Source organism: Sus scrofa, chromosome 15, assembly GCF_054392235.1.
Source record: "Sus scrofa isolate SSC_HxYL_T2T_F1_AM1 chromosome 15, Sscrofa_HxYL_maternal_Yorkshire_Landrace_v2.0, whole genome shotgun sequence".
Taxonomy (NCBI): domain Eukaryota; kingdom Metazoa; phylum Chordata; class Mammalia; order Artiodactyla; family Suidae; genus Sus; species Sus scrofa.
This window is the reverse complement of record NC_139397.1, coordinates 65,577,369-65,604,769: the sequence shown is the minus strand read 5'-3', so window position 1 is coordinate 65,604,769 and position 27,401 is coordinate 65,577,369. Positions and strand designations below refer to the sequence as shown.

The 27,401-nt window shown below is 38.4% G+C and overlaps 1 long non-coding RNA gene across 3 annotated transcripts in view; it reads left to right on the top strand.

Annotated features, from left to right (window-relative positions):
• LOC102162238 (uncharacterized) overlaps positions 1-26,370 on the top strand; it is an 81,799-nt gene extending 55,429 nt beyond the window's left edge. The window contains exons 5-6 of one of the 3 annotated variants that reach the window (XR_014830098.1): positions 1,160-1,259; positions 3,435-3,573. This is a non-coding gene — a long non-coding RNA (uncharacterized LOC102162238). Of the gene's footprint in view, positions 1-1,159; positions 1,260-3,434; positions 3,574-10,291; positions 10,422-24,568 lie in introns of those variants that run through there. The other 2 variants (XR_014830097.1, XR_308034.4) reach the window with 2 other exon arrangements.
• Positions 26,371-27,401: the final 1,031 nt, after the last annotated feature.

Below are 27,401 nucleotides of genomic sequence, written 5' to 3'. Positions count from 1 at the left end.
ATAATTACTATTTCACTGATAATTTATTCTGGGAATTGCATACATTTGTGTTAGCAGTCACTTGTACCTAACAGTTACTCACTGGACAACTAGGGGATGAATAGGTGTGCCCATCACTCACTCGGGTGAAGTGATCTCAAAGGAGGATCAGACTCAGTGTTTCTGTGTCAGGCCTGGACTGTGCTGGCCACTTATCAGGATAAGGCTCTGCTCTGAGCTATTCCTGAGGTTAGAGGTGTCAGCGAATAGCTATGACAAAACATGAAGCTTGACCTTCTCCAGTTCTTTACCTTGACTTATTCAAACCTGGGGTATCCATCACCAACCTCAGGATAAGGGATAGAATCTCCCAAAGATGGTTATTAATTTGCCCAGTGCAGGTTAGAAGAAGGAAATGCTCTTGGAGAGAGGGGGATCTTTAGAGCCAGGTTAGGGAGACAAGCATAGAGTCCGCCCTCCACACCACATCCGCAGATTGCACATGTGTGGTTGATTGAATTAGTGAATACGAAACCGGCAGGTGGAGCGCTGACTGTACCACACCATTTTGTGTAAGGGACTAGTGGATCTATGTGTTTTGGTAACCTCCGGGGGGTCCTGGGATCCCACCAAGGATGCCAGAAAATGACCTTCTCAGGAGAACATCCCAGCAAGGGATCAGCTTTCTAAGAACCATGGGTAAAGCAGTAGTTAGCCAACTGTTTGAAATTTTCTCCTTTTGTTACAGTTCACCCAAATTACCCCTACCCTCTGGTATAATCATTAATACTCATTTAGCTTTGCTCAGTGGTGTAGTGGGGAACAAAACTACGGAAACAGAAATGGAAGACCTGGACTTTCCTCCACCAACCTATAGTCAGGTGCTCATGAAAGGAGGACATTCCTGGTGGTAACTGGCAGCAAATGGATCACCTGGCCATGCAGCTGGGGGAATCATCCTGGACGGTCCACTAGGGTCATGGAGAAAGGTTACTCTTGCAGGTGGTTGAGGAGGAGGAGAATGTTGTTTCTATCGGATTCACAAAATCTTAGGACTTAAATTATAAACCGTGTGTGTGTGTGTGCATGCGCTTATGCATGTATGTGCCTAATTGCATTGTGGAAAGGGCATCTGATTTGGCACAATTGCCATTCAAAGTGTTATTACCTTTTCTGGCAGGTTCAAATTTTCACAGAGTTAATTTTTCACAAAGTTATTCTGACGTAGCAAAAGTGTGCGGCAAGGAAAACCCTGCATTTGTAGCTTGGTGGCTCTTCAGGTAATTCACACTTCACAATAACTAAGAAAGTAGTCTCTATGTACCTTAGTAAAAACAAAGTGCAATAACTGCTTCTCTGACTACTACTACATGCCAAAATCATTGTGAAATATGTGTGTATATAAGATATGTCTATGTCTTGTCTCTTTTGTCAAAGATTAATCAACCATAGGTGTCTGAGTTTATTTCTGGGTTCTCTATTCTATTCCACTGGTCTCTCTGTCTGTTTTGGTACCAGTACCACATTGTGTTGATGACTGTGGCTTTGTAATAGTGCCTGAAGTCTGGGGGCGTTATGCTCCCTGCTTGGTTTTTCTTCGTCAGAATTGTTTTGGCATGTCTGGGTCTTTTGTGGTTCCATATAAATGTTTGGATTGTTTCTTCTAGTTCTGTGAAAAATGTCCTGGGTAATTTGATAGGGATTGCATTGAATCTGTAGATTGCTTTGGGTAGTATGGCCATTTTTACCGTATTAATTTTCCCAGCCCAGGAGCATTGAGTATCTTTCCATTTCTTTACAACTTCTTTAATTTCCTTGATTAATGTTTTGTAGTTCTCAGCATATAAGTCTTTCATTTCCTTGGTCAGATGTATTCGCAGGTATTTGCTTGTTTGGGGAGCAATTTTAAAAGGTATCGTATTTTTGTATTCCTTTTCTACTATTTCATTATTAGTATACAGAAATGTGACTGATTTCTGAGTGTTAATCTTATATCCTGCTACTGTGCTGAATTTGTTGATCAGTTCAAGTAGTTTTTGGGTCGAGTCTGTAGGGTTTTCTATATCTAGTATCATGTCATCTGCATACAATGACAGTTTTACCTCTTCTCTTCCTATTTGGATGCCTTTAATTTCTTTTGTTTGTCTGATTGCTGTGGCTAGGACTTCCAGTATTATGTTGAATAACAGTGGTGAGAGTGGGCATCCTTGTCTTGTTCCAGATTTGAGTGGGAAGGCTTTCAGCTTTTCTCCATTGAGTATTAAATTTGCTGTGGGTTTAAGTGGCTTTGATTATATTCAGGAATGTTTCCTCTATACCCACTTTGGTAAGAGTTTTGATCATGAATGGATGTTGGACTTTGTCAAATGCTTTCTCTGTATCTATTGAGATGATCATGTGGTTTTTGACTTTCCTTTTGTTAAGGTGGTGTATGACATTGATTGATTTGCATATGTTGAACCATCCTTGTAAACCTGGGATGAATCCCACCTGGTCATGGTGTACGATCTTTTTTATATGTTGTTGGATTCTGATGGCTAAAAGTTTGTTGAGAATATTCGTCAAAGATATTGGCCATTTTGGCCATTTCTTGGGCCGCCCCCACAGCATATGGAGGTTCCCAGGGTAGGGGTCCAATCAGAGCCACAGCTGCTGGCCTACACCAGAGCAACAGCAATGTGGGACCCGAGCTGCGTCTGCAACCTACACCACAGCTCACGGCAACGCCAGATCCCTAACCCACTAAGCAAGGCCAGGGATCGAACCCACAACCCCATGGTTCCTAGTCAGATTCATTAACCACTGCACCAGGACGGGAACTCGTACTATAGTTTTCTTTTTTCATGGTATCTTTGTCTGGTTTTGGAATTAGGGTGATGATGGCTTCATAGAATGTCTTTGGGAATGTTCCTTCTTCAAACTTTTGAAAAAGTTTAAGGAGGGTGGGTATAAGTTCCTCTTTGTATGTTTGGTAGAATTCACCTGTGAAGCTATCTGGTCCTGGACTTTTATTTGTAGGGAGTGTTTTTATGACATATTCAATTTCATTTCTAGTGATTGGTTTTTTCAGTTGATCTATTTCTTTTTGATTCAGTTTTGGCAGGCCATAAATCTCTAGAAAGTTGTCCATTTCTTCTAGGTTGTCAAATTTGTTAGCATATAATTGTTCATAGTATTCTCTCATGGATTTTTGTATTTCTATTATATCAGTTCTGACCTCTCCGTTTTCATTTCTTATTTTGTTTATTTGGATTTTTTCTCTCCTCTTCTTGGTGAGTCTGTCCAGAAGTTTGTCAATTTTGTTTACCTTTTCAATGAACCAGCTCTTGGTTTGATTGATTTTGTCTATTGTTTTTTCTAATCTCTATTTTATTGATTTGTTCTCTGATCATTATTATTTCCTTCCTTCTGCTGACTTTAGGTTTTGTTTGTTGTTCTTTTTCTAATTCATTTAGGTGGTGGGTTAAGTTGCCGATTTAAAGTAAGTCAGAAAGAGAAAGACAAATACAATATGATATCACTTATATCTGGAATCTAATATACAGCACAAATGAACCTTTCTACAGAAAAGAAAATCATGGACTTGCAGAATAGACTTGGGGGCCGAGGGGACTATTGGGAGCTTGGGGTTAATAGATGCAAATTATTGCTTTTGGAATGGATTGGTAATAAGATCCTGCTATGTAGCACTGAGAACTATGTCTAGTCACTTATGATGGAGCATGATAATGGGAGAAAAAAGAATGTATACATGTATGTGTAACTTGGTCACCATGCTGTACAGTAGAAAAAAAATTGCATTGGCAAAATAACAATAAAATTTTTTTAAAAAGTTATGTCTATATCTATATATATATTACATGTTCACAATATTACTAAAATGTGGGTATTATTATCTCTACATAAAGAGAAACTAAGGAGAAAGGAGGATAAACAGCTGCTGAAGAACATAATGAGGTCAACATGTAAACCCAGGCCAAACTGATCCTCAAAGCCATGCTTGTTTCTACAAGGCTGCTTTCCAGCTAGGTATCAGGTGTACCTTGAGGGATGTTAAGTTTTTAATAAGACTATGCTTGTACTGATGTGTAACTCTTTCCAATATCTTACACTCCTGTCTTCTGGCAATAGTATTGTCCTTTACCTCTAGATTAACCAAGGCAATGAATGTGATCCAAGGGTCATCAAAATGCTGTCCTTCCCTAAATCCTGCCAGGGAGACTAAAAATCTAACATTTGAGAAATCTATTTTAGTCCAACATTATGACTTGGTAAGGTGTCAGTATGGTTACTGGAAAGAATACTGTGTCATGATGGTTGGAATAGCACATTTTTTGGCTTCAGATTCATTATGGGTAACAAAGAATTTTCCAGAATAAATGGTCTTCCAATTTTCCTCTTGTCAGAAAATTCAGTATGTGTTTGATGATATTTGTATTAAGACTTTGTGTTTTTCTTTTTATGGAAATAAACATATTAGCCTCTCATAAATTATCAGAACTCATGTCTGTGTATGAGTCTTCTGCCATCACAGAAGAAAGAGCTGCCCCTTGAGCAATGGAACAGGGTGGGGAAGTAATCATGGTGAGGGTACAGAGGGAAAGGATGGAAGAAAAGTCAGTTGCTTGGGAGGGTAAGAAGACATTATAGATACAATCTGAGCTGACTGGAGAATGTATATCTCTGAGTGCCAAGAAGATGAACTACAGAGCTGTAGGTGCTGAGTAACGATAGATACTCACAGGAAAAAGAGATGGACAAGTGAGATAGCCATATTTAGAAACCATATACCTTGAAGTGGTTCTGCCTAGTAATAACACCTAGGGAGCCTGAAAATGTGGGTATTATTATCTCTACATAAAGACTCAGCTGTAGCCCTGAGTCTTGATTCCAATTTTTATTTAATTCTGCAAGATGTCTGGTTTTTTTTTTTTCCCCAAGTCCTTGACCTATAGGCCAGTAGTAATGTGCAAAGTAAGAAATCTCTGATGCAGAGAATCAACCAGGAAGTCAAGAAGCCACTGGAAGTTAGACTCCTTGGTTTCATGCCTCCTGCTCCAGCCTCATGTCAGTACTTCAGAGTTCTAGCAAGGTCTTCATCCTAAATTTCTATCACCAATTTACTTGGCAAGAGATATGCATGACTGGACTAAGGCTAAATGGTCACCTTTTGAAATTTAATGTCCCTGACCTTAATTAGTAGTTTAATCTTTCAGACCTTCATTTGTTACACTTAAATGGATTTTATAATTGGCTTTGCATCCTAGTTAGGTGGGTTACCCCATCCCAGTTCAGGAAAAGCAACCAATTAGTTCCAGTTTCCCATTCCCTCCCACTTCTTTGGAACAATTGCCCTTACTTCTAATTGCTTAAGCACAGCGAATACAATCCAACAAGATCATAGCCGGGCACAGCTAATGCACTTAGTGAAAAGATTATTGAATTTATTAAGCATTTGGCCCAATATAGCTCCTAACAAATGCATTTGGAGGATATGACAGCCCTGGTGAGTGAGTTAAAGACTCATTATTTGGACTGCTAGTGTCCTTGCGTGGAAACTGTGATTCTTGTCAAGTCCATTAGCTGCTTTACAAAACAAGAGCTGTCATTTCATTAAGCTGCTCCACACATATAAACAACTCCAGGGTGAATTCTGGTCACTTCTTGTCTATGTCACCATGCTTTCTGAAAGCTGACTCCTCCCAGTGTATGCCAGCAGCCTACAGGTCTTCATTGTATAAGGAGGTACAATGAAACTCACTGAAGAAGCAGTCATTGATTTAAAAGAATAGAAAGTTAGATTTGAAATTTTTTATCTTTTTTGGTCTAATTTTCTCAATGTTTAAAGAAAGAAAACACCATTTTAAACAGATTAAATTTAGAGGATTTACTTGGTTCACTTTTTGGTTAAGGACAGAACAGGGACTGGAATTCAAATCTTCTTTCTTCTAATCTAGTGTGTAATTTTCTGAAAAATCACACTACCCTTCTGGTAGTCTGCTTACGTTAATTTCTTTAGTTCTCCATTTACTATTTAGTACATATTTATTGAGGTCTCCATTTGTGCCAGGGACCATTCCGGTGCTGGAGTTATGTCAGTAAACAAGGCTAAGTCCTTGCCTTCGTGGAACTTCAGTTCTAGCTAGGTCAGACAAAGGATCAATTTAAACATATGATAGTTTATCAGGTTAAGTAAAATAAGCCAGAATAATGGGGATGGAGAATAACAGGGTGTCTTTTGAGATAAGGTGTTAGCAAAAGTCTCTTTGAGGCTGCATTGCAAGAGCAGTGATTTGGCTGAACAGAGGGTAAAAAATAACCACACAGAGAAGAAAATTGCAAAGGCCCTGAGGCAAAAATAAACGTGTGTTTCTTTTCACAGCATAGCAATGAGGCCAGTGTGTCCAGAACAGTGAGGGTGGCTGAAAATAGTAGGAGATGAGTACATATTTATAGCTCATGATTATTTCTAGTTCCTATATGAGTAGAATGGCAATTCCAGTGAAAGCAGAAAGAGAACATTCATTGTCTCAAAAAGACTGAGAAGTGGCTGCACAGCAAGGAAATTTTACATTTTCTCCATGATAAAACGAAAGCCACATTCAGTCCCTCAACTGATCCACCAGGCCAATGGTATGTCTTTATTTCAACCTAAAATGGCTGTGCTCTGGTCCTGCGAAGGTTCTGGAAGACATATGGTGCAGCAGAGACTCATTTTGAAATGGATGAAAAGAATTGAAAGAAAATTAATGAATGAAAACAAAGAACGAATCAAAAAATAAGACAAGTAAAAAGAGATAGTAGCAGAGATTATGAGATGCTATTGAAGATGGAAAGAGTGCTGGTGAAGTCCAGTGGGAAGAAGGAATGTAGCCTGCTGGAAAATGAAGGCATGTATGAGTATAGAAATACCATTAAAAAGGGGGACAAAGGAAGAGTTGGATGTTGACAAGTAGAGGTGACTCCCTGGGAATCCATTGCAAGCTAAGGAAATAGAGTGAGCAAAGACAGGAAGAGGAAATGAGTTAGTGAGAAGTTTGTTCTGATGGTAAGAGGTCCAGGTGGGTTGGAACTTAAGAGTAAGAGAACATATTAGATAAAGTTTAAATATAATAAAGAGATTTGAATGCTTTAATCAGGAACTTGAACTTAATTAGGCAATACAGAGTCATTGAAGGTTTTGCATCAGAAAGTGGCAGACAATAACAAAGAAGATGAATTAGCTTCTCTTTAGTTCTTTGTGCAATTATCATGGAAGGATTTAGCGATATTGGTCTTTTCCACTTTTTTAAGCTTTGGCAGTCTTTTCACCCACAGAAATCTTTCCAAGGGCCCACATTGATGGACTGTGAAAAAAATAGAATTCATTTGTTTTGAAATGTGGTTGGAATTCCTGACTTCTCAACATCTTTCTTCACATCTAATGAAGTCCCAAAGGGATTTTCAAAAAAACCCAGGATCATGAGAAACATGATTTGAACATCATTGTGTCAAAGCATCTTCTTTTTAATTGTTATAGTTGATTTACAATATTGTGCCATTTTCTGCTATATAGCAAAGTGACTCAGTCATACAAATGTATACATTCTTTTTATATTATTTTCCATCATGTTCTATCCCAGGAGATTGAATATAGTTCCCTGTGCTGTACAGTAGGACCTCATTGCTTATCCATTCTGAATGTAATAGTTCATAATTCCCAGTCCATCTCAATCTCTCTCCCCTGACCTCCTTGACAACCACAAGTCTGTTCTCTATTCCTGTGTATCTGTTTTTCTTTCATTGGTAGGTTCATTTGTGCCATATTCACAAATTAGAGTTCACAAATTAGTGATATCATATGGTACTTGTCTTTTTCTTTCTGACTTACTTCACTTAATATGAGAATCTATAGTTGCATTCATGTTGCTACAAATGTGAGCCAAACATCTTAATCTACTTTCATGTTCTGACCTTGACAACTTTTAGGAGAGATTAGATTTTCACTTGTAAAATAGTGCATTAATTTTCCTTGGCTTATTTAGAAGGTATTCCTTTAAAACACTGATGTGTTATTAGCACAGAGAGCCCTGTACACCAACAACATTAATATATTTGAGACTGGGTTATGAAGCTCACTGCTGACAAAAAAACTGAGAGACCAAACAGAGTCACTCCAAGTAACTAGCACCTAAGAGACTTTGGAATCTTAGAATGATGCAAATGCATTTTTCAAAAGTAATTTCACAAACTTTGGGCAACGTGAGAAAATTTACACCAAACGCTAACACCATCCATTCTTTCAAAACGGTTGTTTTCCCAGCATGAGCTCACTCATGTTTTGACAAACATTTCATCTTCTGAGTACCTGAAAATGGAAGCCAGGATGAGGTCGGTGGTGATCTTCTTTGGCAGGTGGGGATATCAAAAAGAGCAGAAATGAATTTAGGCTTTCCTCCTTCCCGACTCTACACATCTCAACTTCGAGTCTGGCTGTGAATTTACAGCACAGCATTGACTTGTGCTTCAATCTGTTCAGATTCCTCACTCCAGCTCAGAAAGAGGAGAATTTGAAGATTTTTCTGAGTTCTGACAAATGTTATCCATTCCATCCCCACCCCCACCCAATCCCTTCTGTACACTCACCAACTGTGCTGACACCCCCCTGAGAAGTCACACCTCTCTAAAAAGATGCCCATGTGGTTGCTACCAAGACTCTGTGCCTGGAAGGACACCTGCAATGTACCAGTCTATTCTGTGGGCTTGGGGTAAGACTGGAGAAGTGCCATCAGGAGATGGCACAACTTCATGTTCTTGCAGGAGCAGTGGGCTTCCATATGCTGTGACCCTATTCAAGCAGTTGTTTCCTCACATGAACACACAGATTCTGTAGTGGGTATGGTAGTTGACTCTCTGAAAGAGAAAAATGGTGGAGGAATATCCCAGCTCCAGGTGAGTCTTAACTGCTCTGTATACCACCATTAATCCAATCAGACCTGAAAGCTGGGCTTTGTGGTTTCTGCAGCTTTGAGGTTTTTTGTTTTTTGTTTTTTTTTTTTTTTTTCTTTCTTTATTTTTTTTTTTCAGGGCTCTGCTTACACCTTGCTTGAGAATTCATTCTTCTTTCTTTCCAAGGTGGTGGGGGGGGGGGAAATAGCAGAGGAGTGAGGTATCTCAAAGAAGAAGTTGTGTGTTAGAGATCGTGGCTACTTTGCAGAATAGAATGGTATTTGTAGAATTAATAGGAGTTCCCATTGTGGTGCAGCAGAAACCAATCTGACTAGTAACCATGAGATTGCGGGTTCGATCCCTGGCCTAGCACAGTTGGGTTAAGGATCCAGCATTGCTGTGAGCTGTGATGTAAGCTGGCAACTGCAGCTCTGATTCAACCCCTAGCCTGGGAACCTCCATATGCCACGGATAGAGCCCTAAAAGGAAAAAAAAAAATAAAGTGAGGCAATCTGGACTCAGCTCCTGGTATCATCACTTATTAATTCCATGATGTATTATGTAGCTTAGGTGTTCTGATTACATGATTTTTTTTTTTTTAATAAGTAGGTAGGGGAAAAAAACAACTCTTCCTCACAGGACTATTGTATGTATTATATGATGATGCTTTACAGAAAATTGGAAAGTGAAAAAGACATTTGGTTGTTTTTAAGATTTATTTATTTTTTTAAATTATATTAAAGTATATTTGATTTACAATGTTTCTTCAGGTTCTGTTGTGAAAAAGACATTTGGAAAAGTCTAAACACTTAATTTTAAACACACTTAAACATGTGATGGTTTCATCCTGTAACACCTTTCAGCAAAACACCAGAGGTTTACATTGAATTGCCCACACCTCTTCTCACCCCACCTCAAACTGAAAGAGTGGCCAGAGGGGTATGTTAATGAAGCAGAACAAAATAAGTGGATTCTCACTGAATGAACCATTTCAGTGTAGACTAGAGGAAGCAGGAAATGGCAGTACGATGGGCCGAGGTGAGAGGTGAGGAAGACCAAGGTGATGGGGAAGAAACCATTGTCACTTATAGATCCATAAAAAAAGAAAATAATCAAAAGCTACCCCAGTGGCCTTGGAATTGTCCCTGGCAGCGCCTCTGAGAAGCCTCCGTGGCTGCATGTGACTGTAGGAGAGATGGGGAGTGGGGAGATCTGGAGGGTAAACCATTAAGCTCTGGGGTGTCTCTAGCTTCAGCTTGGTGGGTTTTTACAAATACGAAATCTCTAACAGAGACTTCAGCTACCTAGGGATGGGACTAAGTGCTAAAAAGAACAAAACTGCTCTTAAGAAAGAAATGAAGAATGTTTTGTTTTCTGCTTAAAGGGGGAAGATAAGAGAGAAGGAAAAGAGCCATGAGCAAGGAGACCAGAGGCTGCAGGTCTTCTGCAAATGACCAAGGGACCTATTTGTGGACTGAAAAAACAGTTTAAGTAATTTTCATTGTTTGAATTAAATCTCTCCATCTAGCAATGTCAGCAAAGTTAAGTTTCTCCTAAAGTGGTTTTTGTAATTATCTATGGGAAGACCTGGATTTATTCTTTTCAGGTACATACTTCTTAATGTAGCCTAAGTGTGCATCACACATTTTCGTGATTATTTCTACTTAATTTTTATTAGACAAATTAAGCCTCTCATTTAGCACAGAGCTATGCACATATTGGGAGCAGCCTAAGATTAGATGTGACCAGGTATAGCAAAGCAGTCACATTGGCTGATTAGGATTTTATTTCCCATCCTCTTGTCACATGTCAGCGAAGGGATTAGATTAAGTGACATTAGGAAGGCAACAGGAAAGAAAAGGAAACATGAGATTGAATAATTCTCAAACTGGATAATTTAGTCATAAAATAACTGATGCGAGCACACCACCTTCACAGTCCCTTGAGGGCTGTAGAAATACTATTCACAGCCCTTTTGTTCAGAATCAGTTCTTCCAGCCCAGCTGCAACAGCTGCTCCTGATATTCAGCTGGGAAACCCAGGCAGATGTCGCACATCTTACTTTTTATCACCTCCTACAGGAGTGCAATGTGAACTAAAGGGGCGTTTATATTGTTAAGTCCACCAAAAAGGAAACCATCCCAAAGGCTCTGGATGCGGAGGTACCAGGGATAAGCATAACTGGATTTTCCAGGGGATGGAACTCTGTGTAAGATGTTTAGGCAGGAAGGAAAAGAGAGGAGAAAAATAGACCAAGTAGGAATTAAACTACATTCAAGAAATGAAGTACATACAGAGAAGAGCAGTCATGTTCCTAAATCAACAAACCTAATATTATTGAAAGGAGTATCTTTCATGCAGTGGTCTAGGCTCACTCTTGTCTTAGCAGAGCTTTCTGCTTAAAATTGGAAGCTGTGTTGGGGGATCTCCAAATCCAGCACTATTACCCAGGGGTTCAATCTTGATGATCCCCTGTAAGGGAGGGAAACAGGGGGGAGACACTACAATTACTCTTTTTAAAAATTGTTTAATTTTAATTATTTATTGGAGCATAGTTGATTTACAATGTTATGTAAATTTCAGGGAAATAGAAAAGTGATTCAGTTATATGTAAACATATATTCATTCTTTTTCAGATTATTTTCCCATATAGATTCAACATTTGCAGGAATAGTCAACATTTGCAGGACCTAGAGATGATCATACTAAGTGAAGTAAGTCAGAGAAAGACAAATGTCATATATGGTCACTTATATGTGGAACCTAATTCTTAAAATGATGCTAATGAACTTATTCACAACAGAAACAGATTCACAGATTTCAAGAACAAATTTATAGCTAACAAAGGGGAAATATGGAGAGGGGGAGAATAAATTAGGAGTTTGGGATTAACGGATACACACTACCATATATAAATTGGGTAACCACAAGGACCTACTGTATAGCACAGGAATCTCTACTCAATATTCTGTAACACAACAGCTCTTTATAAGTATCTTCCATCTTATTCCATAAAATTTCTACCTTAGAGTTCATTTTTAGTGTACATATTCAGTAGTGTATTTATATCACATATACCTGCTTATTTATACACTTATAAACAGACTAAATCCTTAAACTTTTTTTGCAATTAGGAATTTTTATTAAAGTTCAAATACCATTATTCTGAAGGATTTATAGAATCATCAGAGATCTGCTTAATGAGGGATTCAGAAAACTCTTGGGAACAAGATTTACACCACTTCATGGAGGAAGGATCAAGATGGCAGAGTAGTAAGACATCTACTCACCTTCTACCACAAAGACATAGAAAAAAAATATCTACATGTAGAACGATTCAAACAGAACATCTAATGAATGCTGGCAGAAGAACTTAAACCTCCAAAAGGGCAAAAAACCCTCCACATGACTGGGTATGACAAAAGAAAAAAGAAGAGAGAGAGAGAAGAAATTAAGATGGGACTACCAGTCCTGAGAGAGAGCTGTTAAAGAGAAAGGAAACCCACACCCTGGGAAGACACCTTATTGACCAGGAGATCAGCCAAGATGGTGGGGCCTCAAAGTCACTGAGAAAAGCATAGCAGCTTGACTGAGAAGGGTAGAGCAGAGTGAGCCAAACAGATCATCTGCACCGCTGCCCTGAATGGCACAGCCTAAGACACTCTGGTGGGGGCTGGGTGCTGAGACTACGGCTCTGGAGGTCAGTTTCAGGGAGAGGACTAGTGTTGGCTGTGTGGAGACAGCCTGAGGGGCTAGGGGAGTAGTGCACCATGAGCTGGGGAGCAAAATGCCACAGCAGAGGGAACCCAGGAGGAAGTCTGGGCTCACAGGAGAAGCAAGGTGCCATTGTTGGCAAGGGCAAGATAAGGCTGCGTGGACCACCATAGAAATCTCTTTCCTTGTGCAGGTGTGGGCTCTCAGAGTGTGGGGCACCCCTGGCACAGGCTACTGGTGGTGAGAGGCGCCTTGCCCAGGCTACAAGAGACTGGGTGCCTCTTGTGTGGGCTAGAGGTTGTCTGGGACCTCTGGTGTGGGCTAAAGGCAGTGGGGGGCTAAGTGCAATGTCGCGCCTCTCATGTAGTCTACAGGCAGCAGGGACAAACCACAGCAGTCATATCAGAAACCAGAGGGAGACATGACCCTCCACCACTGGGAGTCTGTGAACATGTTTCACCTGTAAACCCAGTAACCCCAGAGGTTGGCAAAAAAGAGGGCACTGCAACATAGCACCACCTGTTGTTGCTCTCACTCTGCTAGGACCACACCCACCCTGCTGATGACACTGCCAAATGCTCCAGGCAGCACTCACAATTGAGTCACTGTCAATCCCAGGACCCTGCAACAATGAACAGTCTGAGCAGCACCTCCTGTGTGGGCTAAGCAGGACAGGGTGTATAGTGCATGGTCTATAGGTAGCAGGGGCAAACCACTGAAGTTATCTCTGACTCAAGAGGTGGACGTGCCCCACCACCACTAGGGGTCTGTGAACAGGCACCACTTGCAGCCCCAGTCAGCTCAGAGGGCACCACAGAGAAGGGCATTGTGACTGAACGCCACCCATTGTTGCTCTCACTTCCCTGGGAACTCATACACCATGCCACTACTGCTGCCAAATGCTCCAGGCACTTGGCCCCATCTAAATCTGCCTGAGTCTCATTACCACTGCCAAGAGCCTTGCAATTAAGAGTATCCTGTGCCACCTCCCTGCAGGTCCTTGCTACTGGCAAGAGCCCAGCAACCAGGCACTAACTACTAGACCTACCCATTGTCTACTTCTCCCTGGAAACACATTCAGCACTTTATCAAGGGGATAACAGCTCACACTGAAGAAAGAGACACCAAATAGCCAAACTTCCACAGCAAAAATAAGTAGTAATCCCCCCCACAAAATACAAAGGGGCACACTTGCATAGAAGTAACCCTCCTACAGAAGTTGGTTTCCCTAAATTCACATATAGGCCAAATGAAGAAGCTCAAGTACCATTCCCAGTTAAAAGAACAGGAGAATTCTCCTGAAGCAGCAAACAATGAAATAGACCTCTGCAGTCTAATATACACCGAGTTCAAAAGGAGATAGTGAAAATACTGAAGGAATTAAGGGTGAATATGAAGGAAATAAGAGTGTATATAAACAGTAATGCAGATTATTTTAGAAAGGAACAAGAAAATATAAGGAGGAATCAAGGAAAATTAGGAAATTCATTTGCAGGGATGCAAACTGAGCTAAAGGCACTAAAGAGCAGAATGAATAATGCAGAAGAATGAATTAGTGACTTGGAAGATAAAATAATGGAAATCACCCAGTCAGGACAGCAGACAGAAAATGAAATGAAGAAACATGAAAGCAATGTAAGAGATTTATGGAATAATATAAAACAGGCCAATCTAGGCATAATAGGGATTCCAGACAGAGAACAAAAAGAAAAGGCAATTGATAATATATTTGAAGAAACTATGTCTGAAAAGTTTCCAAATCAAAAGAAAACTAATATCAAGATAGAGGAAGCACAGAGGGCCCCAAGCAAGTTGAGTCCAAACAGGTCCACACCAAGACATATTATAATAAAAATGGCAAAATTTAAAGATGAAGAGAGGATTCTAAAGGCAGCAAAAGAAACACAAAGCATTAATTACAAGGGAACTTCCATAAGGCTAACAGGTGATTTCTCTACAGACACACTACAGGCCAGAAGAGAGCGGTAAGATATATTCAAAGTTCTAAAAGGGAAAAATTTGCAGCCTAGAATACTCTACCCAGCAAGAATATCATTTAAAATAGAAGGAGAAATAAAGAATTTCTCCAACAAACAAAAAAATGAAGGAGTAGAGCAATACCAAATCCATTCTAAAAGAAATACTGAAAGGGCTTCTCTAAATAAAAAAGTAAAAAGAAATAGGTTGGAGGAAATTGGAATTGGAAAGCAGTCACTTAAATAAGCCAGTATACATATCTAAAAGGAAAAAAAAAAAAAACCTATTGTAAAAGTGATAATCAACACAAGAAACAGCAAAAGGACAAATATGAAGATGTTAAAAAATGACTTCAAAATCATAAACCATAGGGAAGGAAAGAACGAAAAATCTAGATTCTTTTTTTTCTAGAATGTGTTTGAGCCTATGTGACTATCAGGCTAAAGTAAGCAGATATAGGAAGGGGTTTACATACTTGAAAAACAGGGCAACCACAAATCAATACCAAACATTACATTCACAAAACTAAAAAGAAAAGGACATGAGCATAAAATAAATGGAAATCATCCAACCAAAAAAAAAAAAAAAAAAAAAAAGAACAAAGGAGAAACATAGAATCAACTGGAAGTCAAGGTTTAAAATGGCAATAAATACATATCTATCAATAATCACCTTAAATGTCAATGGACTGAATGCTCCAATCAAAAGACATAGAGTGGCAGATTGGATTAAAAATCAAGAGCCTACAATTTGCTATCTACAAGAGATTCACATTAGGGCAAAGGACACATATAAATTGAAAGTTAGGGGGTGGGAAAAGTTATTTCATGTCAATGGAAAAGACGGGAAACCAGGAATTGCAATATTCATATCAGACAAAATAGACTTTAAAACAAAGGCCATAAAGGAAGACAAAGGACACAATTTAATGACAAAAGGATCCATTCAAGAAGAGGTTATTACAATCATCAATATATGTGCCCCTAACATAAGAGCATTCAAATATATACAACAAATACTAACAAACATAAAGGGAGAAATTGATACAAATACAATAATAGTAGGAGACATTGACACTCCACTCACATCAATGGACAGATCCTCTAGATGGAAAATCATTAAGGCAACAGAGATCCTAAATGACACAATAGAAAAGTTAGACTTCATTGGCATTTTCAGGACACTACATCCAAAAAAAAAATCAGAATATACATTCTTTTCAAGTGCACATGGAACATTCTCAAGGATTGACCACATACTGGGGCACAAAACTAACCTCAACCAATTTAAGAGTATAGAAATTTTTTCAAGTATCTTCTCAGATCCCTATGGCATGAAACTAGAAATCAACCACAGGAAAAGAAATGACAAAAAACCGACTACATGGAGACTAAATAACATGCTACTAAAAAAATCAGTGGATCAATGAGGAAATCAGAGGAAATTAAAAAAATACCTTGAGACAAGTGATAATGAAGACACAACCGTTCAAAATCTATAGGATGCCAGAAAAGCAAGCTTAGAGAGAAGTTTATAGTGATATAGTCCTCCCTCAAAAGAGAAGAAAAATCTCAAATCAACAACTTAACCCACCACCTAAATGAATTAGAAAAAGAACAAACAAAACCTAAAGTCAGTAGAAGGAAGGAAATTATAAAGATCAAAGAGCAAATCAATAAAATAGAGACTCAAAAAAAAATAGAAAAAATTTAATAAAACCAAGAACTGCTTCTTTGAAAAGGTAAACAAAATTGACAAACCTCTGGACAGACTCACCAAGAAGAGGAGAGAAAAAACCCAAATAAACAAAATAAGAAATGAAAAGGGAGAGATCACAACTGATATAACAGAAATACAAAAATCCATGAGAGAATACTATGAACAATTATATGCCAACAAATTTGACAATCTGGAAGAAATGGACAACTTTCTAGAGATTTACGTCCTGCCAAAACTGAATCAAGAGGAAATATATCAAATGAACAGACTGATTACTAGAAATGAAATTGAATATGTCATAAAAACACTCCCTACAAATAAAAGTCCAGGACCAGATGGCTTCACAGGTGAATTCTACCAAACATACAAAGAAGAACTTATACTCATCCTCCTTAAACTTTTTCAAAAGTTTGAAGAAGAAGGAACATTCCCAAAGACATTCTATGAAGCCACCATCACACTAATACCAAAACCAAAGATACTATCAAAAAAGAAAATTATAGGCCACTATCTTTGATGAATATAGATGCAAAAATTTCATCAAAATTTTAACCAACTGAAACATACACATATCAATCAATGTCATACACCACTTTAACAAAAGAAGTCAAAAACCACAGGATCATCTCAATAGATGCAGAGAAAGCATTTGACAAACTCCAACATCCATTTATGACAAAACTCTTAACAAAGTGGGTATAGAAGGAACATACCTTAACATGATAAAAGCCACTTAAAACAAACCCACAGTAAATACAATACTCAGTGGAGAAAAGCTGAAAGCCTTCCTTCTGAAATCTGGAACAAGACAAGGGTGCCCACTCTCACCAATTTTATTCAACACAGCATTGGAAGTCCTAGCCACAGCAATCAGACAAACAAAAGAAATAAAATGTATCCAAACTAGAAGAGAAGAGGTAAAATTGTCACTGTATGTAGATGAAATGATATTATATATAGAAAACCCTAAGTACTCCACACAAAAACTACTTGAACTGATCAACAAATTCAGCAAAGTAGCAGGATACAAGATTAACATTCAGAATTTGGTTGCATTTCTGTATACTAACAATGAAATATTAGAAAAGGAATACAAAATTGCACCCCAGAAAATTAAATACCTGGGAATAAATGTGACCAAGGATGTGAAAGACATATATGCTGAGAACTATAAAACATTAATCAAGAAAATTGAAGAGGATTAAAAGAAATGGAAAGATATTCCATGCTCCTGGGTTGGAAAAATTAATATCATAATAGTGGACATACTACTCAAAGCAATCTACAGATTCAATGCAATCCCTATCAAATTACCCAGGACATTTTTCACAGAACTAGGACACACAATCCAAACATTTATATGAACCACAAAAGACCCAGAATTGCCCAAACAATCTTGAAGAACAAAAACCAGGCAGGAGGCTTAACTCCCCCAGACTTCAGTCAATATTGTAAAGCCACAGTCATCAAGATAGTGTGGTACTGGTACCAAAGGAGACATACAGACCAACGGAATAGAATAGAGAACCCAGAAATAAACCCAGACACCTATGGTCAATGAATCTTCGACAAAGGAGGCAAGAACATCAAATGGGAAAAAGACAGTCTTTTCAACATGTGTTGCTGGGATAACTGGATAGCAGCATGTAAATCGATGAAACTAGAACACACCCTCACACCAGGCACAAAGTTAAACTGAAAATGGCTTAAAGTTGCTTAAACATAAGACAAGATACCATCAAACTCCTACAAGTTTTATGAGAACATAGAAGAGAAGATAGGCAAAACATTCTCTGACATCAACCTTACAAATGTTTTCTCAGGTCAGTCTCCCAAAGCGACAGAAATAAGAGCAAAATAAACCAATGGGAGCTAATCAAACTGACAAGCTTTTGCACAGAAAAAGAAACCTTAAAAAAAAAGAAGACAACCTATAGAATGAGAGAAAATAGTTTCAAACTATGCAACTGACAAGGGATTAATCTCTAAAATATACAAACAACTTATACAACTCAACAGAAAAAACACAACAACCCAATTGAAAAATGGGCAAAAGACCTGAATAGACATTTCTCCAAAGAAGATATACAGATGGCCAACAAGCACATAAAAAAACACTCACCATTACTAATTGTTAGAGAATTGCAAATTAAAACTACATTGAGGTACCACCTCACACCTGTCAGAATGATGTCCACAAATAACAAATGCCATAGACGGTGTGGAGAAAAAGGTACCCTCCTACTCTGTTAGTGGAAATGTAAATTAGTACAACCACCTTGGAAAAAAGTATGGCAGTAGAAACTCAGAAAACTAAATACAGAACTTCCATAGCACCCAGTAATCCTACTCTTGGGCATATATCCAGACAAAACTTTCCTTGAAAAAGATACATGTCCTGGTATGTTCATTGCAGCATTATTCACTATAGCCAAGACATGGAAACAACCTAAATGTCCACTGACAGATGAATGGATTAAGAAGATGTGGTACATATACACAATGGAATACTACATAGCCATAAAAAGGGGAAAAATAACCCATTTGCAGCAACATGGATGGAACTAGAGACTATCATACTAAGTGAAGTAAGTCATAAGGAGAAAGGCAAATATCATATGATATCATTTACATCTGGAATCGAATATATGCCACGAATGAAACTTTCCATAGAAAAGAAACTCACATGCTTGGAGAACAGACTAGTGGTTGCCAAGGGGGAGGGAGAGGGAGTGGGATGAACTGGGACTTTGGGGTTAGTAGATGAAAACTGTTTCATTTGAAATGGATAAGTAATGAAATCCTGCTGTATAGCCCAGGGACCTATATCTAGTCGCTAGTGATGGAACATAATGGAGGATAATGTGAATAAAAGAATATATATAAATATGTATTACTGGGTCACTTTGCTGTACAGTAGAAATTGACAGAACACTGTAAATCCACTATAATGGAAAAATAAAAATAAAAAAGAAGGAAAAAAATATATCACTTCGTGTTTGGCATTTGGAGAGAAACTCAATAATGAAGTTCCCATTGTGACTCAGTGGGTTAAGAACCTGACTAGTGTCCCTGATGATTCAGGTTCAATCCCTGGCCTCACTTAGTAGGTTAAGGATCCATTGTTGCCACAAGCTGTTGTGGCATAGGTCGCAGATGAAGCTCAGATCCAGTGTTGCCAAGGGGAACTTCCATTTGCCACACATGTGGCTGTGAACAAGAGAGAAAAGAAGAAATTAGAAAGGAAGACAGAAAGAGAGAGGGAAGGAGGGAGGATGGAAGGAAGGAAAGAAAGGGAAAGGGAAAGGAAAGGAAAGGAAACTCAATGACAAATATTTGTGACCTGTGCTGGGTTTTTTTATTAAGGATTTGGACACTTGCCTAGGAAAGACCCTTTTGTAACAGCTTGAGAAGAACAGCATTTTTGTGATGCTGCAGAGAAGTAAGGCTAAGAGCAAGGCAAGCTCTGCAGATTATAAATAAATGGCCGATTTGAATAATTTTTCCTCTTCCTTATTTAGTTCTCACCTATTTGGACATTCTAAACCTCTGGAAGGATGAAACTCTGAAAATCAGTAACTCCATATTCTAAGGCTCTATAGGATTTCTTTCTAATGCTGTATATGATGGAAATCCAGACACAGCATGGTCTGCTGCAGAGGCGCTTTTTCTTAATAACCAGTTCACCAAATAAGCACAATATGTATGCAGGTAGATCATGCTGGAGTGACATCTAATTTTTAATTTTGAAATTATTCATGGTTGAGACATCAAAGTCTGTTGTCATTAATCATGTATTTCTACAAAGGATATAATGTAACGGGACTTTTTATTATGAACGTCAGGTATAGACTTAGAGCGTAAGGTATAGAACTTTAGTTCTGCTTTTTTTGAACAAAAATATTTGGGTAGAGGAATTCCTCTTGTGGTTCAGTAAGTTAAGAACTCAACTAGTATCCAGGAGGATGTGGGTTTGATCCCTGACCTTGCTAAATGGGTTAAGTATCCAGCATTGCAGCAAGCTCTGGCATTCGTCCCAGACGCAACTTGGATCCGGTGTTACTGTGACTGTGGTGTAGGCTCGCAATAGCAGCTCTGACTTGACCCCTAACCTGGGAACCTCCATATGCTACAGGTGTGGCCCTAAAAAAAGAAAAAAGAAAAGGAAAATAATTTAAAACTATATATATATATATATACACACACACATATATTTAATATAAATAAATACATATATATAATCAAACATTGTATAATCAAATGCTACTCTGAAATGCAGTCAAAATATTTCATTTTAGCATGTTGGATTGGTTTGGCTTTTATATGGCTAAAGGGTTAGACTAATTCACTTAAGAAGCATAATATGTCTGCAGGTAGAACATGCTGGAGTGACACCTAATTTTTAATTTTGAAACTATTTATGGTTGAGGCATCAAAGTGCATTGTTACAGAACTTAAAGTGGTCACATTTATACGGGTAATGTGCAAGGCCTCTGAAGGATGGGTCAGCAGGAACTGGTGGGCGGAGTGGTGTAAGGGAGGAAGTAGGAAAGCCAGTGGTTCCCTGAGAATGATGGGGATGAGGTAGCTAGTCAAGAAGCTAGGACGTCCATCCTGATAGTCAGCAGAGAGCATCTGAAACCAGAATGATGGGAGCATGGAGGATGCAAAGGCAGTTATTTTTCACTGTGGGCTTAGAGAACTTCCTTCAGAGAGTCGATCATTTCACATGCACACCAGTTATCTGGCTGCACCACCACCACCAAACAAAAATATCATGAGCATCTTAAAGTCAAATACACCTACCTCAAGGGAGGCAAAGTATTTTTCCCACATGAACATTAAAATAGTAAGAAAGCATAGAATTACCTGAGAGGCCAAAAAAAAAAAAAAAAGTTCAGGTCCAGGTGGCTTTGTTTGTAAGAGCTAATCATTAAATTTTCAGGAAATTTTGCAACCTAGTAGTTAAACACATTCTTTATTAAAACTTAAATTATAAAAGCCTATGATTGAATAACTTATATTAAAGCCAAAGGTAATAAATTCTTGAAGCTCATTACTTCCTAGCAACATTACTTAAACTTACCATTGCCTACAGTGCTGTGTTTATTTATGTCTGCTGCACCTGTTGAGTGGAAACACTCTAGGATAGTGGGTCACTGCACATCTCTTCCCAAATCTGTGTTCAGTCATGTCACATTGGTGGCTTGAACATGACCAAGTATTTACACCACCAAAAATCAGAAAACATGACAAATTAAGGATTGATTTGGTACTGTAGTTTAAAAAGGTTTCAATTTAATTAGTATTATACAAAATGAGAAATAGTTTTACAGTATATTACATATCAGATTTAATGACAATGCATTTATTGGGAAAGAGCTCTTAAATTAGAAGGAAGCCCTATTTGTCAAATTGTGGTGCTTTCAAATGTAAAAGTCTGGCAGAAATCAACCAAAGCAATCTGCAGGAATCAATTGGCTGTAGGAATTTACAATAAAGAGTAATGCATATTTGAATTATTATTTTTAAATTGTGTTGTACCTCCTTTATATCAGTAAGTTTCCTATAAAGGATATAGATATCCTATATATTTATAAATTTATATATATATATAAATATCCTATATATAGGAAATACATCATGTATATTTATAGGTTTATATATATCATATATATTATGTAAATATCATATGTATAAAGGATACATTATATACATAGAGCTATCTCCTCCGAGATCAGACTATTAAACATTCACCAGGATACCACCAGCTCTAAGCTTTATGGAAAGACTTGGAATCAGGTCCTGACTCAGCCACTGGTTTCTGGGATTTGGAGAAAATTGCTTAACTTCTTGGCTTCCGATTTCCCTTCTGTAAAATGAAGCTAGAAGTCTGATAGTCCTGCTTGCTAAGATTTCTGTGGGGAACAAGTGAAGTCATGAATGTACATGTTCTTTAAAGATTTTAGTAGACAGAAAAATCCAAAGTCCTTGCCTTCATGGAGCTTACATCTTTGTGCATTTGTTGAAGAGTCCTAGAGTGTGTGAGCCGGGGGTCATTCAGAGGTCACCTGGTCTGAGTCTTTACTTCACAAATAATGAGAGAAAACCACTGAATTGAACTACTGGGTAATGCAAAAATGTGGACATGAAATATGAATATATTGTTTTTCCATTCTTAGCCTCAGTAACTTCCACAGCCAATTCAATAATTTAAAATAATTAGGTAAAAATGACATATTTCAGCCAACTCTTCAAGATATAAACCAAGGACTAGCAGCCCAGTACATCCCAGGCTGGGTGATCTCCATAGTTCCGTACATTTAAGAAATAACTCCATTAACATAGCCTCTTAAAAGTTAGTAGGGTTGCTCTTTCAGGATCTTTGACACTAGAAAGATATAATATTTAAATTATAAGAAACAAAGTGCACATAAGAGTTATTTGATTCAAGGTAAGTATCTCTTCCCCACTCCAGTCTGCATATTAAAATCCCTTTCCATATTAGGATTCAACACTCATAGTGATTTAGCTTGTCTGAGTCAAAAGATTTTTCTCTGCCTGTGCCTTGTAAAAAGTCTTTTATCCTCTACAATTTTGCAAGTGACATTAATTCTTAGGTGCACAATAATTCAGGGCATTCCTGAAAAATTCTACATCGACCAGCCGATGTACATTGTATGACTTTGTCCCCGATGTGTTCTGATTTTTGCTACAATCTTTTCAAACACCTCGACTATGAGGCTGCTTGATCTCACTGAAATATAGACACATCCATACCTCAAAGAGACTGCATTATCTCCTGGTAAGCACTGATTGATGAGTGAATTAAATCTGTGTGAATATGAATGAGATAACTGATGATGTAAAAAAGAAGCTTCCCGCTGCTTTTGCATGGTTCATTACCAATAGCTCCACACACACACACAAAGGATAAATTCCCGAGTTGCTATTGGGGGGTTTCCTTTTGCTCAAAGCAACAAGCTCTTCAGATTCTTATTTGAGTAGATGAAACCCTATCTGTGGTCATAAATTCTCTTAATCATTATTAATAGGTGATTTTCGCTCACTATCCCCTGCTTTAAAGAAGGATTGCCCTACAATCACGCCCCCCAATAAAAAACACATCTAGTGTAATTTCCCACCTACTTAATTTCTTTTGCCTCTTCGGAGCTAAGTGTCTAGTCATTGCGTTAACATGCTGGTAGCTGATTATGCTTTAGGCTTTCTTCTCCTCTAATGATTTCAGGTAATATAGAGATAGAAGAGAATATGATTAATGACAGAGAATCATCTCAACACTTCAGAGTTTATTAATCAAGTATTTGATACACTGACACTCTAACTGGAATGCCAAATTGCAGGTGCTCCTGTGCCATTTCTAAATGAATCTTAACACATGTAAATCCGCTGTATGTGAAGATGTAATTACAAAACGATAATGGAATGACTCAGGGCCAATTTGAGGTCTGCTCATTGGCTGTCAGAGTTTATTCCTGAGTCACTCAGGCTTCACTCACCACCAGGGTGCTGGGAAAGAGCCATTCTGTACTCAAACTCCTGGAAAACTTCCCATTTTGTGTTTTTCCCCTTTAACCTAAATCCTGGGGAGGGGGTGGATACTGGCCCTCCAACCAAGCTCAATGCCAAACAAGCAGGGAGGGTAATGGAAAACAAGCCAAAATTATCTGAATATGTTTACACAGTTTGCCTTCTTTTTTGGATGGACTGGGTCTGGCTTTGCTCATCTCAGAAAGAGAATGTAATAAATCAGTGACAGTCTCATCTTTTATGCCCAGAGAATCCTCTGAAAAAAGCCTTCCCACGGGATTTTCTCATCTGTCTCCCAACAGAGCTATTTTTTTAGTTTATCCACTGGTGTGGTGATCAACGTAGATACGCTCAAATCCCTTGTGATCTCATGGCACAGACAAGCAATTTCGAATTTCCATTGATTTTCCCAATTGTGGGGAGTAAAAATATCAAAAAGCCTCAGTCTTCCTGAGTCTTGCCTCACCTCACCCTAGAGTCACTGCTGCCTTCATTCAAGGGGAATCCAGGTTAAAGGATGCTCAGATCTTAAAGCAAAAATCATCTATCTTAAAGCAATATATTTATGGATTTCCCAAATCATTGAGTTTCCTATCTTTTCTTTGCAGGTGGGGGGAAGAAAATTTCTACCCCAATTTTCTTTGTTTAATTTTTTCATTTCTTTTTTCTTTCTTTTTTCTTTTTTTTCTTTTTTTTTTAGGGCCCAGGTCAAGGGTCGATTCGGAGATACAGCTGCCTGCCTACACCACAGCTACAGCAATGTGAGATCCAAGCCATGTCTGCCTACACCACAGCTCAGAGCAACGCCAGATCCTTAACCCACTGAGCAAGGTCAGGAATTGAACTGGTATCCACATGGATACTAGCTGAGTTTATAACCCAATGAGCCACATGGGAACTCCCAAAATTTTTTTAATTTTTTAAAGCTTTGTTGAAGTATTAGTTGATTTACAATGTTGTGATAATTTCTGCTATACAATAAAGTGATCCATTTATATCTACCCACATAAATATATAAATGTATATGTTAAGGTCAGTGGGAGACAATGTAAAATGATACTTATGAATGAATGGTAACTTCTCCTTTCACGTGGTTGCAGACCTTCATTAGACAACATAGTCTTTCCCCAGAAATGGGCCTTGTTTATCATGCAATATTCTTCTCAAATCTCTATCTTCTTTCTCTTTCTCAGTCAGATAAAGTCAAGACACCAAGAATGGTGAGGTAGGTTTTATATATTTCCATTGAACAGTTTACTCTCTGTGGTGTAGGACTCTAAGATTTGTCCCCTCAGAGTTCCCATCATGGCTCAGCAAAAATGAATCTGACTAGCATCCATGAGGACACAGGTTTGATCCCTGACCTTGCTCAGTGGGTTAAAGATCTGGCGTTCCCGTGAGCTGTGATATAGGTCACAAAGCTCAGATCCCACTTTGCTGTGACTGTGGTGTAGGTCAGCAGCTACAGCTCCAATTGGACCCCTGGGAACCTCCATATGCCATGAGTGAGGCCATAAAAAAAGACAAAAAAAAGGTTTGTCCCCTCAAATTTCTACCTTCTGGAGTACACACCCTGTGTACTAACACCTTGCCTGTGTGAGCAATCTGCAAATAAGACCGGGTATCACTCCTGTGCTTGGCTGCTAATCAAGTGACTAGAGTTCATCAAAAGAGAGACCATTCTGGGTGCACCTGCCCTGATCAGAGGACCTTTTAAAAGAAGGTGTAATATCATAACCATGTGTTCCTACTGGCCTGGAAGAAAGCAAATTGCCAAGCTTTGAATTACCTATCAGGTCCATGTGGATCTGTGGTGGCCTCTAGTTGCAGAGAGAAATCTCATGCTGGCTGCTAGCAAGAAAATGAGGATACTGGTCACATGGCTTCAAGGAAATGAGCGCCCACAACAAGTGTTTGGAAGAGGACCTTGAACTTCAGATGAGAATCTCAATCCCAGGTGTACACCTTGATTTCCATCAGGTGAGACCTGAGCAGAGGACCTGGTTAATCGATACCTGGACTCCTGGTCCATGAAAACTATTTTTTTTTTCTTTTTTCTTTTTAGGGCTGTACCTGTAGCATAGGGAGCTTCCCAGGGTGGGGAATAAATGGGAACTGTAGCTACTGGCATATACCACAGCCACAGCAACATGGGATCCAAGCCGCATCTGTGACATATGCCATAGTTTGCAGCAGCACCTGATCCTTAACCCACTGAATGAGGCCAGGGATTAAACCTGCATCATTGTGGACACTATGTCAGGTTCTTAACCTGCTGAGCCACAACAGGAGCTCTTGCAAACTTTAAGATAATATATTTTTGTCTTCTTAAGTCTCCAAGTTAGCTTATGCAGCAGTTGGAAACTAATATGCTTTCTGAGACTTCTGCAGACTTTACTTCCCATTAGGTTTCTTCTTGACTCTTTAAATGGACCCATTATCCCCTGATGTCTTTTTAATTATATCATTTTAAAATCAATAATAAAATTAATTTTAACACAATCTAAAAGTATTTTTATGAATGTGTAATAGGCTATCCTCTTGTGCAATCACATAGAATGATGTGTTTTTTAGTATGAAACTAACTTTTTCAGAGGATAAAATATATGACACTATCTAACTATCATTCATCTATGAATGGCCTATACACACTGAAGACAAAGATGCTTACCTGCTACTGCTCCCTAATCTCATTTTGGAATCTCCCAATGACTCATTTGCTGGCTATTCACATTTAGAACAAGTGTGCAGTAAATGTCATTCCAACTCTTTAACAAAAGGACATGGTTGCTATATCTGGAATTCTGCCCTGTCTCTTTTTCAACATCTTTCCCTCCCTTTCTTCTGCATCATTTTCCATCAATGTATAAGCATAGTATCGTACTCTCTTCTAAAAAAAGAGGTACTGGGGAAATTGGACAGCTACATATAAAAGAATGGAATTAGAACATTCTCCAACACCATATGCAAAAACAAATGCAAACTGGATTAAAGACCTAAATGTAAGTCCAGATGCTATAAAACTCCTAGAGGCGAACATAGGCAGAACATACTTTGACATAAATCACTGCAATATTTTTTGGCTCTGTCTCCCAAAGTAAAGGAAATAAAAGCAAAAATAAACAAATGAGACCCAATTAAACTTAAAATCTTTTGTACAGCAAAGGAAACCATCAACAAAACAAAAAGACAACCTACTAATGGGAAAAATATTTGCAAATACTGTGACTGTAAGGAATTAATATCCAACATATATAAACAGCTAATACAAATCAACATCAAAAACACAAACAACCCAATTAAAAAATGGGTAGGAGAACTAAATAGAAATTTTTCTGAAGAGGAAATGAAAATAGCCAACAGGCATATGAAAGATGTTCAACACTGTTAATTCATAGGGAGATGCAAATCAAAACCACAATCAGATATCACCTCACACCTGTCAGAACATCTATCATCAAAAAGAACACAAATAACAGATGTTGGTGAGGATGTGGAGAAAAGGGAACCCTTGTACTCTGTTGGTAGGAATG